The sequence below is a fragment of the Camelus bactrianus genome, chromosome 1, assembly GCF_048773025.1.
Source record: "Camelus bactrianus isolate YW-2024 breed Bactrian camel chromosome 1, ASM4877302v1, whole genome shotgun sequence".
In the NCBI taxonomy this organism is placed as follows: Eukaryota; Metazoa; Chordata; class Mammalia; order Artiodactyla; family Camelidae; genus Camelus; species Camelus bactrianus.
Window position 1 is genome coordinate 8,557,423 of NC_133539.1, and position 9,163 is coordinate 8,566,585.

The window sequence follows — 9,163 nt, forward strand, 5'->3', positions numbered from 1 at the left end:
ATTCTGTTCTTCCCGTGTGTGGTGCTGTGGAGACGGAGCAGGTCTTTCTGTGAACGGTGTCAGTGCTGCCTGCAGACTCCACGGGACAGGAAGTGGCTGCTGAAGCCAGTCATGGGATTGAAACCCTCATTTACCATTTGTAAGACCTCAGGCTAGTGTTTCAGAGGATTTATTTTTCCATCTGGAAAATGGGATGATCATACTTGGGGTAAGAATCAGCAGTTAAAATGTATAGGGCATAATATATCCTCATGGAAAGGTGGTTATCAGTTTTTTTCCTGCTATTGTTATTGCTAATGTGATCATAGTTTTCATTTTCACCTGCTAGTCTGGATGGTGTCCCCATTTGTGGAGAATAATCAAATGGCAATGGGGACCAGAATTCACCTCAGAGGAGGCAGGAGGACCCCCCCAACTCTGTGGGGTTGGGAGATGGCTGGGATGAAGACCCTCAGACTCCTCGTAGCCATGTTGGTTGGATTATATGTTATTATAATCCCTCCGACCATCTTTTGCTTAGCGCTGGAGTCACCTGCTTCGCTCTGGGTGGGGGCTGGAGAGGATGGTCCACACCACCGGACTGTGAAGTGTGAGACGGCACAGGGCATGGCTGTCTGGTGTGTGATGCTCACCTGGGAACTAGCGTATGCACTGAATGAAAGAATGAAGACTTTGCACAGAAAGTGACCTGAAACTGTTTGTTGTACTTATTTAAGTTGAATGGAAAATGTTTGCACTGGAATTATAAGTAGAATTTATTAGAGCTCAGTTCACGAAGAGTTGGCATGTCATACGAGGAGTGGGGAAGGAAACTGATGTCTAGGACACGAGGGACTTTTTGGGTGGACACTTGGGAAAGGTATCTGGCTCATCCTGGGCCAGTGGGAAACTGGGATGAGGACACAGGGTAGGGAGGAAGGGGAGCAGAGCAGGGTGGGGAGGTGGTAGCTGCTGGCAGCTTGGAATCTGCAGAAGAGTGGGTGTGATACAAAGGGACGGTGCACGGGTGTGCGGGTGTGAGGTGTGCATGGTGCAGGCGGCCAGGGCACGTGTGTGTGTGTACGAGTGCCTGTCTGCATACGGGGAGGATGTGTGTGTGTGTTATAGGGGGTACAGATGCGTGGGTGCCTGGTGCGCATTTTGGCGCAGATGTGTGTGCACACGAGGGTCTGTGCACGTGAGCACGTGGTACAGGCAGGTGGTGTTTGTGTGCCTTGTCGACTGAAATAAATGCGCAGCCTAAAAGTTGAGAGTTGTTTTATTTGGTGGGAGGACTCGAGCCGGGATGGATGACAGCCTCTCAGATGGCTCTGAGGGACTGCTCCGAAGAGGCAGGGGAGGAGCTAGGATATACAGGAGCTTTACAACAAAGACCAGGTAGTTGGAACAATAAGATTACTTGTTATCTAAAGAAAAACAGGCACCTCAAGTTAAAGAATTTAGTGCTATTCTATGTATGGGAGGAAGCAAACATTTGGGCTCATTGAATTCACTCCTTTGACAAGCACCTAGCTATCTAGGGCCAGTATCCTGTCCTTTCTTATTCTGAGTCCCCTCAGGGGGCACCATTGTGAGTGGCTGCAGAGGCTGGGCTGCAGGCTTGTCTTCACTGGGGGGTGGCGGCAGCAGCTGATGACTTGATGGCTTCAGCACTCTTTGTTCATTGATATGGTTTGCAGTATTTTTTGTTCACAGCCTGATGTCTGTGTGCATTGCTTACGGGTAATGCAGGTGTTCAGTGTGTCTCTGGGGCACAGGCTGTGTGTGCGCGTGTATGGTGGGTGTGCACATGGTGCCTGTGGCAGCGCATGCGTATGGTGCAGGGACACTGTGCAGGTGCGGTGCAGGTGTGCCCAGCGTAGAGGTGGTCCGTTTGCTACAGGCATGAGGTGGAAACACCCCATACTGGATGTCGTGGTTCTCAAGTGTAGTTTCTGCACCAGCAGGCATCAGCGTCTCCTGGGAACTCGCTAGAGAGGAAGAATCTCAGCCCTACCCGAGACCCACCGGATCAGATATTCTGAGGGTGGATGCAACCTGGGGGTCTCACAAGCCCCCTGGGGGATTCTGACACAGCCCACCTGTGAGCATCGGTGCCCTTGTCCATGTCCTGCTCTTTTCCAGCTTTCTCTCCATCATCACAGATGGCGTATTTCTCTTCTTCCCTCCTGGGATGCCATCTTGGCAGTGACTCCCGACATGATAGAGGAGGACTGGAGACGGGGAGGCTGGAAATTGGATGCTCTGTGCTAGTAGCATTTGACTGTGCCATTTTTCCCTTAAAACGGAATGTCCATCACTTTTGAACTATAGAACCCTGACTTTTTACTTAACTGGATGATAATGGAAGATGGCTTGTGGACTTAGAAGATAGCTACTCTGAGACTCTGTTTCTTCCTTTGAGGAACAGGTTTGCAGTGAGGATAAGGCATCACGGTAAATGGTAAGGCACCTACAAAATGCCCAGGACAGGACAGGAGCTGGCAAGTGTCCCAGCTCCTTCCTCTGCCCAACCCTGGGACTGAAAGGGACTGAAGGGGTAGGACCCTGTGGGGTCCTCCCTGGCATCAATCTTTTCTGTATTCTTGTTTACAAGAAATAGGCTTCACTGGGCCTCCTTGACCTTCCCTGAGCTCCAAAGGGCAGATTCACACAGTTGCTAATCAGGGAAGGGAGGGGATGCAGAGACAAGGGAGGAAAAGTCAAGAAACAATAGCACAGCCTTGGGACAGGGTCCTGGTTCCTCCTAAAGGGACAGACATAATACCTTTGAGTTCTTCTGCAGGAAGTAAGGCCCCCACCCAGGTGGAGGATGGCAACTTTAGGCTGAGCACAAGATTTCCAGAACACCACCCTGTTACCTCACCACCAACCAATCAGAAGAAAGTCACACACCCTGCCGCCCTCACCCCAACTTTTGCCTATAAAAACTTATCCCCGAAAACCACCAGGAAGTGCAGATCTTTCGAGCATGAACTGCCCATCTTTGCTTCACTCTGCAGTAAACCTTTCTCTGTTCCAAACTCTGACGCTTCAGTTTGTTTGGCCTCACGGTGCAGCGGGCACATGAACTTCTGTTTGGTCACAGTACCAAGTCCCAGGAAGAGTAATAATAATGCCTTTGGAAACAACACCCAGCATGGGAGTGTCTTGGGTTCTTCTGATCTGGGTCTGGTCTGAGGTGGAAGCGGGGTTTCCCCAGCTTTTCCCACACAGGTCCTCCAGCTCCCGTGTTCCTTCAGCCTCACGAATGTAGATCAGGGCACCTGGCAGACTCTTACCTAACCTCCTGATTTTGCAGGGATGCAGATGATGCGTGTAGCTCACACACCTAGTTCAGGAGCAGGAGCCTCCCTTTCTCCAAGTCTTTCAGCCAGTGGATCCCTACTTCTCTGCTTTTCCACTGGGCTTTGTGAAAGTAGAAAGAAAGAAAACATCTTATTGAGTTCAAGTAGCTGGATGGCCCTGCCTTGAGCAACCTATTGCTCCTCCCCGTGTCAATTTCCTTACCTGTAAAATGGGGATGATTCTTGTCCATGCACTGTTGAGGTTACAGGAAAATGAGGGTTAGGCAGAACGATTTCCAAAGAGCTGCTGCTCTGGTTTGCTTCCCAGTTCTTCTACTTCTCTGTTATTTCCAAGTCAAATTTAGCTTGAGATGCCTGAGAAGTATCTCTCAAAGGCTTTACAAATTTTCGCTGAGGCTCCTCTCCAGGACTCTCAAGGTCTTTCTTGGTAGGTGTACTGATTGTTTTTGAAGTTCGAAAATAGTCTCTTTTGCAGAGGTCGTGAGGAAACAGGCCCTTTTATAGACTGTTGGTGGGAATGCATCAGGGTACCGTCCCCGATGGAGAGAATTTAGCAATATTACATGTCTGTACCTTTAAATCAAATAATCTTACTTCTAGAAATCTGTTCCGAGTATAAACTAACAAAATATGAAAAAAATGAACACAAAAGCCTATTCACGTGGCAGTAATCACAGCAGAGAAAGACTGGCGATAAGTGAGATGCTCATCAGGAGGGCAAAGTGGAGCAGCCCATGCCACACCCACACAGCGGACTGAGTACAAGAGAGGAAGGACTAACACACACACTGTTGCAGAGGGATCTCTCGGAGATATGCAAAACACAAGGTGAAGATCAGACTGTACGGTGTGGTACCTTTTATCTAAGAAAAGAATTGACTTAATATTTAAAATGTAAAAACAATATGTCAAGAAACAACAATTAATAAAAATGGAAGCTAGAGTTTTTGTAATGTATCTTGTATATTTTGAAACACAGAAATATTTTACGAAATTATAAAACAAAATGTAAAGAAAGTGATCCCTTAATTCAAAAGCAAAATTGAATAAAAACCAATCTGAGTATTAACCATATGGAAAGGAATTATTTCGAATGGCCTTAACCTTCATTTATTTGGCTGCAGTAGGATATATTGTAAGACAAAAAGAACTACAAATAAGTCCAACTACTTTCAGTAATTATATTGTTAGTGATATGTTTATAGGGTTATTCTGAACCTTTTTATACATACATTAAGATAAAGCACATAATATTATATTAATGTCATAAAGGGCCAAGTTTTTCGACATAAGAGAAAAAGAGAATCAAATAGAAAATCAAAGACATTACATAAAAACCTGTAACCTTAAACTTGAGTTGGAAATATCAGTGTGAATCCTGAAGTATTTCTCTTAAAAATATTTTCTGACTGTGTCCACGGAAAAAGCTTAGAACTAACAACCAGTCCAGAAGCAAGGAGCTCCTTAGAATTTATACTGTAGTCTTCAAATGCCTTTCCTGCTGAAAGGACCCAGGGTGCCTCGGAAAAACTGGTTGAGTCCAAGCTGAGATGGGGAAAGTTTAGGGTGAGCCTGTGACATCTTGTCACATGGGAAAGCAAGGAAACCAAAGACTACTGAGCTGTGACAAAAGATTCAAAACCCACAGGAGCCAAAAAGCAAAGGTTCTTACTAGACAAAGACAAAACAACTGTGTCCCAAAGATGGATAGAAAAAGAACAACATCGCAAAGTATTGAAACCCAGAGCGTCTGTTAAAATCCATGCATTCATAACAATATTTAAAAGCATGTATGCTCCCTTTGTAGTATGCTAGGAACCAACTCATTCTGAAAACTGACAAGTAAAGGAATAGATTCAACATTTAACTTTGTCTGTATAGGGCTGAACCACAGGATAACTAAATAGTTGAGGAAGCAAAGTTCCTCTTTCTTAGAAGAATTCCAGTTAATAAAGAAATAATTAGGAGTTCGCATACCACCATTTTCCAATCCCTAATGAAATAATGGACCGATGAAACCACTGTGGGATGGCTAGTGTTAGTGCAACCTTTCTCACAAGTCTTAGTTTCGCGATTGCTATCAATAATTGTGAAATGAAAGCTGCTGTCTTCTATGGAAATTACAGGGGACAAGAGGAGGCGGCAGGTTTGGAGCTGGGAGACCCACCCTTTGCATGGACTTACCTCCTGCAGCTGTCCGCGAAGTGGCAGCTCACGCCAAATCAGAGGTGCAGAAACTCTCGGATGCCCCCCTGGCTTCCGGGAAGGCAGCAGTGGAGGGTGGACATCTGACTTTTCTTCCTATGATAAGGTGCTAGTTCCTGGATGCTTTCCCAGATGCCTCATGGCTGCGTCTGTGCAGCCATGGAGAAGGAAGATTTCCACAGCTGATCGTGCTCTGAAATAATACCACTCTGATTAAATCTTAACACAGATTAAATCAACTTGAACATATTTTACAGCCCTGGTGTCACTCATCTGGTGATCAGGAATAGACAAGGTCTTCTAATATTGTAGGAAAAACATCTTTTCTCTGAAAAACTCAGTTCCTCTGATGGTACAGTTGACAAAGACAGCACTGAGTTTTCAGTGCTTCTCTGTGAATCTTTCTCTTGTATCTGCTACTCAGCAAAAAAAAAAAAAAAGACTAAATCATCAGCCTAAGAGTGTGCAGTGCCCCAGGGAGTCAGAGCTGACACTTGCCCAGAACATCTGGCTTCAAGAATGCTAACCCGACTGTCACCAGCAGCTTAGCTGCTCTGCACTTGGTGCTGGGCAAGCTCCTTTTAGATGAATCGGCGAAAATCTGTCATTAGAACCATCTCGCTTTCTCTCAAAACCTTGGGAACAAATTGGGTACGTGGTTTTCCCACCCACGGTCCTCAGTAATCATCTTTTTCTGCCTATTTTTATTTTCAGAGACTGAAAAGGGTGGCTTCTTAAACTTGATCTGAATAGCAGCTGGGGAAGAAAGATGAGTAGCTGTTGGTTGTGGTATGGTAACCATTTTGCCCTCTGCCAGATTTTATTTCTGTTGTTGTAATAGAGAGAAAATTAGCAGTCCACTTGTTCCAATGATTTTAGGATGGGAACTAAAGGCGAGGTCTTTCAAGTCTGTTTTTTTGTTTTTTGCCTTCAAAGTATTCTCTTTTGTTCTGAAGATCACAGTCAGTTGATAGTATTATCATTTTGCTATTTAATATAAGAATAAACATCGAAAGAAAGACGTTTTTGTGGCTTACTATTCTTTTATATATTTTTTTTCAATTTTATTTTATTGCTCTTTGAACACATGCTTGAATTCTTTCCTCTTCTATGAATGTTACGTGCATTTTACTTCAGTCATTGGCCCTGGTCATTTATTATCTGTGTTTCCCATTTGAGTGAAATCATTAGACCTTGGAGATTTTGTTTGTTTGTTTTCATTTTGTCCTTCAAAGTTAAAAGCTTGTTTTTGAAATGTATAATGTATTCCCCACTTTATTAATTTAAGATTTCTTTCTTGAAAATGTCATTAACAATTAATTTAAACTATTGGAAGACAGCTACCCGGATGTTACAGGCTTCAGTCTTTCATTTCTGGTGATGGGGAGGGAGACTGCCTTGTTACAGAGGTGCTCATGAATGGTATGCGCTGTGACGTCAGCGGCTGCAGTGGTGTACGACAGGGTGAAGTTTATCTGAGATGACCTAGAATGATTGAAATAGAAGGATCCTCGAAATCTGATGGTCCTTTAGGTGATGGTGAAATGAGCTTGTCTATTGTGATGTGGGAAAAAGGAGCAGAGGGTCATGGAGCCTGGGCTTAATATTCCACGTCTGTCACTTGCTGGATCGTTGACCTTGGGCAAGCTGCTTCACCTCTCTAGGCCTCAGTTTCTTTACCAGTAAAGTGGGTTGGTTATAGTACCCACCTGATTGGGTTGTTATACTATTACATAAATCCATAGGTAGTCATCTGCCTGTGCCTGGAACATGGTGAGCACCATGTAAGTGTCTGGTGAATTAATTAAAATAAAATACTACATTTCAGAAGTGGAATGCCTCGTCGATCATAAACATAATCACAGAGTTAATTGCTCTGTGTTGAAGACAGAACAAAGGAACAAACCAAAGAATCACCTCTCGCCTAGGAAAAATGATAACCCAAACTGCCAGGTTATAAAGTGTCAGACTGAATAAATTTTATAAACCATTCAGTCTTCTCCTAGGGCAGTCTGGTATGAGGGTAGAAGAGAGGATGGGAGACTCATTGCCAAGTCTTCAACAGAGAGACAGATTAGCAGTTAGTATACTAAGTGTGGGTGGGTTACAAACTTAGCTGGAGGCGCTCCCCTACCCTCTAGTAAGTTACAAACCTTTCTTCTGGTTGTGAGCAGCTTTCATGTCACAGGAAGTAGGACTGTTTCAAATTAGCACTTAACTGCCCAGGTTTTGGTGAAATAAAAGGGATGAGCTACGGTCTCAGGCACATGGAGAAACAGATGAATTTTAGATACAAAAAAAGAAAGCAAGTAAACAGAAAGTCAGACAGACAGAGAGGAGGCATGGAAGGAAAGAAAGAAGGAAGAAAGAAAAAAGAAAGAAAGAAAAAAAGGAGAAAAAAAAAAAACAAAGGCAAATCATTGAGGAAGGGGAAGTTTGCTGTTTTATTAGTGAGTTTCTTCAAAATCTATTAGGAAAACCTTCATTCAGAAGGACACTTGGGTCTTTTAAAATTATTTTTCAAAAAGTGGAGGCAAAGGAGGGTAGCTGTCAGCTTCCCTTGGGTTTCTTGGGTTAAGATGTTTCTTCTTTTTGTTTCCGGTTGGTGTGTAGGAGGCAGGAGGAAGACCTTGAGGCAACGCAGTGCAGACCTTGATTCTGACAGGCAGTCGTTTCAGACTAGACCAGACAGGCAGAAGTGCTGGTTTATCCTCTTGCACGATTTTGAGGCTGCAGAGCCATGAGCTGTGCTGGTTCCCAGAAACAGAACCCGCAGTTTGAACCAGCAAAAAACTACAAACTATACCAGGTAAAGAAAAGACACCAACTCTTGAGGCAGACTTGGTGGTCATTTTTACACCAGAAGGGGGAAGCGAGAATATCAAGCATTGAAAAGGAAACTGGATGATCAGATGATCAGCTTCAGTTCTGATGGAAATGATTAACTCAGAAGCGACAATGGTGGAATCAACAATTTTCATGTTCCTGGAAAATACTATTATTCATCTTACTAGGATTTTAGGCTCTTGTTTCTTTTAAAAGTTTTTAATGTGTTTAGGTAATTGAACATGCTTTCAAGGATGTGGAAGTTGCCAGGATATGTTGACAAATCCTTGTGTAACTTTATCATCAGCACAGTTTACAAATAAGCCATATGGAAACACTATATATATATTATATATATATATACACACACACACACACACACACACATTTAAAGCTAGAGACTGCAATAAGGTTACCAGACAAAATATAGGATGCTTAATTAAATTTGGATTTCTGATAAATTTATTATTAAAGGATGTCCAAATGCTGCATGAGACATGCTAAAACATTATTCAATATTGATCTAAAATTTAAATTTAACTGAGTGTCCTGAACTTGCTAAATCTGGCCATTCTATTTTGGAAAAATCAAGTGTGATATGGTTATTTAGTCCTTCAGGAAGTAGCTACTCTTCCAATAATGCTTTTTTTCTTGGAGGGCAGAGGTAATTATGTCTATTTATTAATTTAATTTTTGTGTGTGTGTGTGTGGAGGTGCTGGGGAATTGAACACAGGACCTCATGCTTGCTAAGCATGGACTCTACCACTGAGCTACACCCTCTTCTCCCTGTAGTCATTTCTTTTAACCAGCTAACCATCCTTCC

At 43.4% G+C, this 9,163-nt stretch overlaps 1 long non-coding RNA gene across 1 annotated transcript; it reads right to left on the minus strand.

Annotated features, from left to right (window-relative positions):
• Positions 1-93: 93 nt before the first annotated feature.
• LOC123617324 (uncharacterized) lies at positions 94-6,679 on the minus strand. The gene is made up of 3 exons (XR_006725425.2): positions 5,493-6,679; positions 3,511-3,813; positions 94-3,408 (listed from the first exon to the last, which is right to left on the minus strand). It is a non-coding gene; the product is annotated as an uncharacterized LOC123617324 (long non-coding RNA).
• Between the last annotated feature and the right edge of the window lie 2,484 nt (positions 6,680-9,163).